The sequence below is a fragment of the Somniosus microcephalus genome, unplaced genomic scaffold (genome assembly GCF_052327205.1).
Source record: "Somniosus microcephalus isolate GS21.2 unplaced genomic scaffold, FLI_Smic_1.0 scaffold1459, whole genome shotgun sequence".
Classification (NCBI taxonomy): domain Eukaryota; kingdom Metazoa; phylum Chordata; class Chondrichthyes; order Squaliformes; family Somniosidae; genus Somniosus; species Somniosus microcephalus.
Window position 1 is genome coordinate 1 of NW_028226646.1, and position 11,017 is coordinate 11,017.

The following is an 11,017-nucleotide window of genomic DNA, read 5'->3' on the forward strand; positions in this document are numbered from 1 at the left end:
GGGGCAAGCAACCTTAGATTTGGTCCTGTGTAATGAGACAGGATTAATTAAAAATGTCCTAGTAAAGGATCCCCTTGGAATGAGTGACCATAACATGGTTGAGTTCCATATTCAATTAGAGGGTGAGAAGGTTGGATCTCAAACAAGCGTGCTGAGCTTGAATAAAGGAGACTATGAAGGTATGAGAGCGGAATTAATGAGAGTGGACTGGGAAAATAGATTAAAGGGTAAGACGGTACATGACCAGTGGTGTACATTTAAGGAGTTATTTTACAACTTCCAAAAAAAATATATTCCACTGAGGAAAAAAGGGTGTAAAAGAAAAGATAGCCACCCGTGGCTAAGTAAAGTAATTAAGGATAGTATCCGACTAAAAACAAGGGCATATAAGGTAGCCAAATCTAGTGGGAGGATGGAAGATTGGGAAGTCTTTAAAAGACAGCAAAAAATAACAAAAAGATTGATTAAGAAAGGGAAGATAGATTATGAAAGTAAATTAGCAAAAAATATAAAAACAGACAGTAAAAGTTTCTATAGTTATATAAAAAGAAAAAGGGTGGCTAAAGTAAATGTTGGTCCCTTAGAGGATGAGACTGGGAAATTAATGGTGGGAAACATGGAGATGGCAAAAACACTGAACAATTATTTTGTATCAGTCTTTACAGTAGAGGACACTAAGAATATCCCAACACTGGACAAACAGGGGGCTCTAGGGGGGGAGGAACTAAATACAATTAAAATCACTAAGGAAGTGGTACTTGGTAAAATAATGGGACTCAAGGCGGATAAATCCCCTGGACCTGATGGCTTGCATCCCAGGGTCTTGAGGGAAGTAGCGGTAGGGATTGTGGATGCATTGGTAATAATTTTCCAAAACTCACTGGACTCAGCAAAGGTCCCGGCAGATTGGAAAACTGCTAATGTAACACCATTATTTAAAAAGGGTAGTAGGCAGAAGGCTGGAAACTATAGACCTGTTAGCCTAACATCTGTGGTTGGTAAAATGTTAGAGTCCATTATTAAGGAGACAGTAACGGGACATTTGGATAAACACAATTTAATAGGGCAAACTCAGCATGGTTTCATGAAGGGGAAGTCATGTTTGACAAATTTGCTTGAGTTTTTTGAGGAAGTAACATACAGGGTGGATAAAGGGGAACCAGTGGACGTAGTGTATTTAGACTTCCAAAAGGCATTTGACAAGGTGCCACACAAAAGATTATTGCTCAAGATAAAAAATCACGGGATTGGGGGTAATATTCTGGCATGGGTGGAGGATTGGCTATCTAACAGAAGGCAGAGAGTTGGGATAAATGGTTCGTTCTCAGATTGGCAACCAGTAACTAGTGGTGTTCCGCAGGGGTCAGTGCTGGGTCCCCAACTCTTTACAATCTATATTAACGATTTGGAGGAGGGGACCGAGTGTAACATATCAAAGTTTGCAGATGATACAAAGATGGGACGGAAAGTAGTGAGTGAGGAGGACATAAAAAACCTGCAAAGGGACATAGACAGGCTAAGTAAGTGGGCAGAGATTTGGCAGATGGAATACAATACTGGAAAGTGTGAAGTTATGCACTTTGGCAGGAAAAATCAGAGAGCAAGTTATTATCTTAATGGCAAGAAACTGGAAAGTACTGTAGTACAAAGGGATCTGGGGGTCCTGGTGCACGAAACTCAAAAAGTTAGTATGCAGGTGCAGCAAGTGATCAAGAAGGCCAATGGAATGTTGGCTTTTATTGCTAGGGGGTTGGAATATAAAAACAGGGAGGTATTGCTGCAGTTGTACAAGGTATTGGTGAGGCCGCACCTGGAATACTGCATACAGTTTTGGTGTCCATACTTAAGAAAAGACATACTTGCTCTCGAGTCAGTACAAAGAAGGTTCACTCGGTTAATCCCGGGGATGAGGGGGTGGTCATATGAGGAGAGGTTGAGTAGATTGGGACTCTACTCATTGGAGTTCAGAAGAATGAGAGGCGATCTTATTGAAACATATAAGATTGTGAAGGGGCTTGATCGGGTGGATGCGGTGAGGATGTTCCCAATGATGGGTGAAACTAGAACTAGGGGGCATAATCTTAAAATAAGGGGCTGCTCATTCAAAACTGAGATGAGGAGAAACTTCTTCATTCAGAGGGTGGTAGGTTTGTGGAATTTGCTGCCCCAGAAAGCTGTGGAAGCTACATCATTAAATAAATTTAAAACAGAAATAGATAGTTTCCTAGAAGTAAAGGGAATAAAGGGTTACGGGGAGCGGGCAGGAAATTGGACATGAGTCTGGGTTCGGAATGGTCATGGCCCTGTGGGTAGTGGAGCGGGCCCAGGGGCCGTGTAGCCTTGTTCTGCTCCGACTGTGTTCTAATTCTGTTAGATTTCAGGAGATGGTTTTATTCCTGTTCCTGCCTGGGGTGGAGATCGCCTTTACAGAAGGTAAGTACTGTAGAAAATATAGGGACAGAGTGATCTCCTGGAAGAATTTCGATCGCCTAGATGGGTCGGAGAGGAATTTCCCAGATTTTTTTCTCCCAAATTGGCCATTGGGTCTTTATCTGGTTTTTCGCCTCTCCCGGGAGATCACATGGGTTCGGGTGGATGCAGAGTGATAGAAGATTTGAGGTTAGGATCAGATCAGCCATGATCTTATTGAATGGTGGAGCAGGCTCGAGGGGCCGATTGGCCTACTCCTGCTCCTATTTCTTATGTTCTTATGTTCTTATGTAGGACCCTAGGAAGTACAGAGGGTCAGAGGGACCTTGGTGTACATGTACATAGATCCCTGAAGGCAGCGGAACAGGTAGATAAGGTGGTTAAAAAGGCATATGGGATACTTGCCTTCATTAGCCGAGGCATAGAATATAAGAGCAGGGAGGTTATGATGGAGCTGTACAAAACGCTGGTGAGGCCACAGCTGGAGTACTGTGTGCAGTTCTGGTCGCCTCACTATAGGAAGGATGTGATTGCTTTGGAGAGGGTGCAGAGAAGATTCACCAGGATGTTACCTGGGATGGAGCGCCTCAGCTATGAAGAGAGGCTGGACAGGCTGGGGTTGTTTTCCTTGGAGCAAAGAAGGCTGAGGGGGGACCTGATTGAGGTGTACAAAATGATGAGGGGCATAGATAGGGTAGATAAAGAGGAACTTTTCCCCTTAGTAGGGGGGTCAATAACAAGGGGGCATAGATTCAGGGTAAGGGGCAGGAGATTTAGAGGGGATTTGAGGAGGAACTTCTTCACCCAGAGGGTGGTTGGAATGTGGAACTCAATGCCTGAAAGGGTGGTAGAGGCAGGAACCCTCACAACATTCAAGAAGCATTTGGATGAGCACTTGAAATGCCATTGCATACAAGGCTATGGACCAAATGCTGGAAAATGGGATTAGACTGGACAGGGATGGATGGGCGGCACAGACACGATGGGCCGAAGGGCCTCTTTCTGTGCTGTAAAACTCTATGACTCTATGACTCTCCCCGTGCTCTGCTCTCTCCCCATTCTCTGTTCTCTCCCCGTGCTCTGCTCTCTCCCCGTGCTCTGCTCTCTCCCCGTGCTCTGCTCTCTCCCCATGCTTTGCACTCTCCCCATGCTCTGCTCTCTCCTCGTGCTCTGCTCTCTCCTCGTGCTCTGCTCTCTCCCCGTGCTCTGCTCTCTCCCCGTGCTCTGCTCTCTCCCCATGCTTTGCACTCTCCCCATGCTCTGCTCTCTCCCCGTGCTCTGCACTCTCCCCATGCTCTGCTCTCTCCCCGTGCTCTGCTCTCTCCCCATGCTCTGCTCTCTCCCCATGCTTTGCACTCTCCCCATGCTCTGCTCTCTCCCCGTGCTCTGCTCTCTCCCCGTGCTCTGCTCTCTCCCCATGCTTTGCACTCTCCCCATGCTCTGCTCTCTCCTCGTGCTCTGCTCTCTCCTCGTGCTCTGCTCTCTCCCCATGCTCTGCTCTCTCCCCGTGCTCTGCTCTCTCCCCGTGCTCTGCTCTCTCCCCATGCTTTGCACTCTCCCCATGCTCTGCTCTCTCCCCGTGCTCTGCACTCTCCCCATGCTCTGCTCTCTCCCCGTGCTCTGCTCTCTCCCCGTGCTCTGCTCTCTCCCCGTGCTCTGCTCTCTCCCCATTCTCTGTTCTCTCCCCGTGCTGTGCTCTCTCCCCGTGCTCTGCTCTCTCCCCGTGCTCTGCTCTCTCCCCATTCTCTGTTCTCTCCCCGTGCTGTGCTCTCTCCCCGTGCTCTGCTCTCTCCCCGTGCTCTGCTCTCTCCCCATGCTCTGCTCTCTCTTCATTCTCTGCTCTCTCCCCATACTCTGTGTCATAAATCTCATCATCGAGAAACTCCCTATGAAATAACACTGGACGGCCAGCTGGTGGCGCCGTCCACGGAGTATAAATACTCGGGCGTTTGCAGCAGCTTGCCAGGGACATTTAGTAAAGACAAGGGAGCTAGTGGATACAACCAGACTGCCATGTTCTGAAATAAGTTGATTAAAGCCTTGCTTTATGCTCAAAGCAAGTGCATAGTGAGTTTTATTATGTCACTCCGCTCTCTCCTAATGCTCTGCTCTCCCCTTACGCTCTGCTCTCTCCCCGTGCTCTGCTCTCTCCGCATGCTCTGCTCTCTCCCCATGCTCTGCTCTCTCCCCATGCTCTCCTCTCCCCATATGCTCTGCTCTCTCCTGCTCTCTCCCCATGGTCTGCTCTCTCCCCATGCTCTGCTCTCTGCCCATGCTCTGCTCTCTGCCCATGCTCTGCTCTCTGCCCATGCTCTGCTCTCTCCCCGTGCTCTGCTCTCTCCTCATGCTCTGCTCTCTCCCCATGCTCTGCTCTCTGCCCATGCTATGCTCTCTGCCCGTGCTCTGCTCTCTGCCCGTGCTCTGCTCTCTCCTCATGCTCTGCTCTCTCCCCATGCTCTGCTCCCTGCCCATGCTCTGCTCTCTCCCCGTGCTCTGCTCTCTCCTCATGCTCTGCTCTCTCCCCATGCTCTGCTCTCTGCCCATGCTCTGCTCTCTCCCCATGCTCTGCTCTCTCCCCATGCTATCCTCTCTCCTCATTCTCTGCTCTCCCCCCATGCTCTGCTCTCTCCCCATGCTCTGCTCCTCCCCTATGGTCTGCTCTCCCCCCATGCTCTGCTCTCTCATCATGCCCTGCTCTCCCCCATGCTCTGCTCTCTCCCCGTGCTCTGCTCTCCCCCCATGCTCTGCTCTCTCATCATGCCCTGCTCTCCCCCATGCTCTGCTCTCTCCCCGTGCTCTGCTCTCCCCCCATGCTCTGCTCTCTCCCCCTGATGCTCTGCTCTCTCCCCCCATGCTCTGCTCTCTCCTCATGCTCTGCTCTCCCCCCATGCTCTGCTCTCTCCTCATGCTCTGCTCTCTCCCCGTGCTCTGCTCTCTCCCCGTGCTCTGCTCTCCCCCCATGCTCTGCTCTCTCCTCATGCTCTGCTCTCTCCCCGTGCTCTGCTCTCTCCCCGTGCTCTGCTCTCCCCCAATGCTCTGCTCTCTCCCCCCATGCTCTGCTCTCTCCTCATGCTCTGCTCTCTCCCCATGCTCTGCTCTCTCCCCATGCTCTGCTCTCTCCCCCCATGCTCTGCTCTCTCCCCATGCTCTGCTCTCTCCTCATGCTCTGCTCTCTCCCCATGCTCTGCTCTCTCCCCATGCTCTGCTCTGTCCCCATGCTCTGCTCTCTCCCCATGCTCTGCTCTCCCCCAATGCTCTGCTCTCTCCTCATGCTCTGCTCTCTCCCCGTGCTCTGCTCTCTCCCCGTGCTCTGCTCTCCCCCAATGCTCTGCTCTCTCCCCCCATGCTCTGCTCTCTCCTCATGCTCTGCTCTCTCCCCATGCTCTGCTCTCTCCCCATGCTCTGCTCTCTCCCCCCATGCTCTGCTCTCTCCCCATGCTCTGCTCTCTCCTCGTGCTCTGCTCTCTCCCCGTGCTCTGCTCTCTCCCCGTGCTCTGCTCTCTCCCCGTGCTCTGCTCTCTCCCCGTGCTCTGCTCTCCCCCAATGCTCTGCTCTCTCCCCCAATGCTCTGCTCTCTCCCCCCATGCTCTGCTCTCTCCTCATGCTCTGCTCTCTCCCCATGCGCTGCTCTGCTCTCTCCCCATGCTCTGCTCTCTCCCCATGCTCTGCTCTCTCCCCCAATGCTCTGCTCTCTTCCCATGCTCTGCTCTCTCCTCATGCTCTGCTCTCTCCCCCAATGCTCTGCTCTCTCCCCCCATGCTCTGCTCTCTCCTCATGCTCTGCTCTCTCCCCATGCTCTGCTCTCTCCCCCCATGCTCTGCTCTCTCCCCCCATGCTCTGCTCTCTCCCCATGCTCTGCTCTCTCCTCATGCTCTGCTCTCCCCCCATGCTCTGCTCTCTCCTCATGCTCTGCTCTCTCCCCATGCTCTGCTCTCCCCCCATGCTCTGCTCTCTCCCCATGCTCTGCTCTCTCCTCATGCTCTGCTCTCTCCCCATGTTCTGCTCTCTCCTCATGCTCTGCTCTCTCCCACCATGCTCTGCTCTCTCCCCATGCTCTGCTCTCTCCCCCCATGCTCTGCTCTCTCCCCATGCTCTGCTCTCTCCCCATGCTCTGCTCTCTCCTCATGCTCTGCTCTCTCCCCATGCTCTGCTCTCTCCCCCCATGCTCTGCTCTCTCCCCATGCTCTGCTCTCTCCCCCCATGCTCTGCTCTCTCCCCATGCTCTGCTCTCTCCTCATGCTCTGCTCTCTCCCCATGCTCTGCTCTCTCCCCCCATGCTCTGCTCTCTCCCCATGCTCTGCTCTCTCTCCCCATGCTCTGCTCTCTCCCAATGCTCTGCTCTCTCCCCATGCTCTGCTCTCTCTCCTCATGCTCTGCTCTCTCCCAATGCTCTGCTCTCTCCCCATGCTCTGCTCTCTCCCCCCCATGCTCTGCTCTCTCCCCATGCTCTGCTCTCTCCCCCCATGCTCTGCTCTCTCCCCATGCTCTGCTCTCTCCCCCCATGCTCTGCTCTCTCCCCTTGCTCTGCTCTCTCTCCCCATGCTCTGCTCTCTCCCAATGCTCTGCTCTCTCCCCATGCTCTGCTCTCTCTCCTCATGCTCTGCTCTCTCCCAATGCTCTGCTCTCTCCCCATGCTCTGCTCTCTCCCCCCATGCTCTGCTCTCTCCCCATGCTCTGCTCTCTCCCCCCATGCTCTGCTCTCTCCCCATGCTCTGCTTTTCCCACCATGCTCTGCTCTCTCCCCATGCTCTGCTCTCTCCCCATGCTCTGCTCTCTCCCTATGCTCTGCTCTCTTCCCATGCTGAGATTGGGGATGACATTAAATGGGAAATTAGAGATGTATGCAATAAGGTCACAGTAGTTATCATGGGTGACTTTAATCTACATATGGTTTGGTCGAACCAAATTAGTAACAATACTGTGGAAGAGGAATTCCTAGAGTGTATACAGGATGGTTTCCTGGACCAATATCTCGAGGAACCAACTAGAGATCAGGCCATCTTAGACTGGGTATTATGTAATGAGAAAGGATTAATTAGCAATCTTGTTGTGATTCAAGCAGTATTGACCATTCAGAGTTCTTGGACGAGACGCAAATAGGCAGCAGCCAGTATGTTTGAGCAATAGATCAGATTTGTTAAGCTTACAGCGTAATCAATATTTAACATTAGGCGATAGTGACGAATAGCTCGCAGCCCTTGGTCTCTGGAGCCCTTCGGACACAGGCAACGTCATCGCAGGTCTGCTCCTATCCTCGCAGCAAAACTCTGTGAAACTGTTGTTTGAATATCGAGGTTTTAACCCATTCCTTATCAACAGTTTGGCTGGCCAATGTCCATATATGGTCATTAACAAAATCACCTTTTTTAATTGGTTCTAATGGTCAAAATACCATTCTCACTCAGTTTAAGGCTAGTAACCTGGCCACTCCTTTCCCAGTACATTTCCATTAACCCTGTTCTGCTGTCGTGTTATCTTGTTTATAGGTTTTCACCCCATTGGAATTTACCATATCTCTTTCATTTCATGTCTCAAGCAGTACAAGGCCTTTCTATACCAAGGGCCCAGATCGTTTCAGTGCTGTTTCACTAGTCTTGATGTATCCAGACTATCTCACTTTAATCTACCAGATAAATACCTTAACTTCCACGATCTCTCTCATTTATTGGAATTTATACTAATTATTCTTTAAATATTGTTGCAATTACTTTTGTTAAGCGAATTCTAAGTTCTAACAGCATTATAATATGTTTTTCTTAGCAATTTAATGATTTGATCTTCACTTGCAGCCTGTGCCTGTTTGTTATCGAAACTTAGTCAAACTGCTTTTGAACTGTCTGCAACTACATTTTGAACAAGTTCTAGTTACCCAGGAGTAATTATGGGTAATATTATTTGGTCAATGGCTACACTTGAATTTATACGTATATGATTCTCATCTACTAAATATCTTACATTGTTGTGTGAGGCCCCTTGGGGAGGAGCGATCATAATATGATAGGATTCTTCATTAAGATGGAGAGTGAAGTAGTTGATTCAAAGGCTTGGGTACTGAATTTAAATAAAGGAAACTACGATGGTATGAGGCGCGGGTTGGGTAGGATTGATTGGGGAATGTCACTCAAAGGGTTGACGGTGGATAGGCAATGGCAAACATTTAAAGATCGCATGGATGAACTACAGAATTTGTTCATCCCTGCTTGGCATAAAAATAAAACAAAAAAGGTGACTCAACATTGGCTAACGAGGGAAATTAGGGATAGCATAAGATCCAAGGAGAGGACCTATAAATTGGCCAGAAAAAGCAGCAAACCTGAGGATTGGGAGCAGTTTAGGATTCAGCAAAGGAGGACAAAGGGATTAATTAAGAGGGGGAAAATAGAGAATGAGAGTAAGCTTGCAGGGAACATAAAAACTGACTGTAAAAGCTTTTATAGATATGTGAAGAGAAAAAGATTGGTAAAGTCAAGCGTAGGTCCCTTGCAGTCAGAATCAAGGGAATTTATAATGGGGAACAAAGACATGGCAGGCCAATGAAATACATACTTTAGTTCTGTCTTCACAAAGGAGGACACAAATAAACTCCCAGAGATGTCGGGGAACATAGGGTCTAATGAGAGGCAGGAACTGAATGAAATCAGTATTTGTAGGGAAATGGTGTTAGGGAAATTGACGGGATTGAAGGCCGATAAATCCCCAGGGCCTGATAATCTACATCCTAGGGTACTTAAGGAAGTGGTCCTAGAAATAGTAGATGCATTGCTGGTCATGTTCCAAAATTCGATAGACTCTGGAACAGTTCCCATGGATTGGAGGGTAGCTAATGTAACCCCACTATTCAAAAAAGGTGGTAGAGAAAAAACGGGGAATTATAGACCGGTATGCCTGACATCAGTAGTGCGGAAAATGCTAGAGTCCACTATAAAAGATGTAATATCAGAGCACTTGGAAAACAGTGACAGGATCGGACAAAGTCAACATGGATTTACAAAAGGTATTTGGAATTTTTTGAGGATGTAACTGATAGAATAGATAAGGGAGAACCAGTGGATGTGGTGTATTTGGATTTTCAGAAGGCTTTCGATAAGGTGCCGCATTAGAGACTAGCATGCAAAGTTAAAGCACATGAGATTGGGGGTAAGGTACTGACTTGGATAGAAAACTGGTTGGCAGACAGAAAGCAAAGAGTTGGAATAAACGGGTCTTTTTCCGAGTGGAAGGCAGTGACTAGTGGGGTACCGCAGGGATTGGTGCTAGGACCCCAGTTATTCACAATATATATTAATGATCTAGACGAGGGAACTAGATGTAATATCTGCAAGTTTGCAGACGACACAAAGCTGGGTGGGCATGTGTGCTGTGAGGAGGATGCAGAGAAACTCCAGTACGATTTGGACAGGTTGGGCGATTGGGCAGATGCATGGCAGATGCAGTATAATGTAGATAAATGCGAGGTTATCCACTTTGGTGGCAAAAACAGGAAGACATTATTATCTGAATGGCAATAGATTGGGAAAAGGGGAAGTGCAACGAGACCTGGGTGTCCTTGTGCACCAGTCGCTGAAGGTAAGCATGCAGGTGCAGCAGGTGGTTAAGAAGGCAAATGGTATGCTGGCCTTCATAGCGAGAGGATTCGAGTACAGGAGCAATGATGTCTTGCTGCAGTTGTACAGGGCCTTGGTGAGACCACACCTTGAGTATTGTGTGCAGTTTTGGTTGCCTTATCTGAGGAAGGATGTTCTTGCCATAGAGGGAGAGCAGCGAAGATTCTCCAGACTGATAGCTGGGATGGCAGGAATGATGTATGAGGAGAGATTGGGTTGATTGGGCTTATACTCGCTGGAGTTTAGAAGAATGAGAGGGGATCTCATTGAAACTTATAAAATTCTAACAGGACTAGACAGACTAGATGCAGGAAGGATGTTCCCGATGGTCGGGGAGTCCAGAACCAGGGGTCATAGTCTAAGGATAAGGGGTAGGCCATTTAGGACAGAAATGAGGAGGAATTTCTTCACCCAGAGAGTGGTGAACCTGTGGAATTCTCTACCACAGAAGACAGTTGAGGCCAATTCATTAAATATATTCAAGAAGGAGTTAGATATATTTCTTAAGGCTAAGGGGATCAAGGGTTGTGGGGAGAAGGCAGGGACAGGGTACTGAATTTGGATGATCAGCCATGATCGCATTGAATGGCGGAGCAGGCTCGAGGTGCCGAATGGCCTACTCCTGCTCCTATCTTCTATGTTTCTATGTTTAGTGCTCTGCTCTCTCCCCATGCTCTGCTCTCCCCCCATGCTCTGCTCTCTCCTCATGCTCTGCTCTCCCCCCATGCTCTGCTCTCTCCCCATGCTCTGCTCTCCCCCATGCTCTGCTCTCTCCTCATGCTCTTCTCTCTCCCCATGCTCTGCTCTCTCCCCATGCTCTGCTCTCCCCATGCTCTGCTCTCTCCCCATGCTCTCCTATCTCCCCATGCTCTGCTCTCTCCCCGTGCTCTGCTCTCTCCCCATGCTCTGCTCTCTCCCCATGCTCTGCTCTCTCCCCATGCTCTCCTATCTCCCCATGCTCTGCTCTCTCCCCGTGCTCTGCT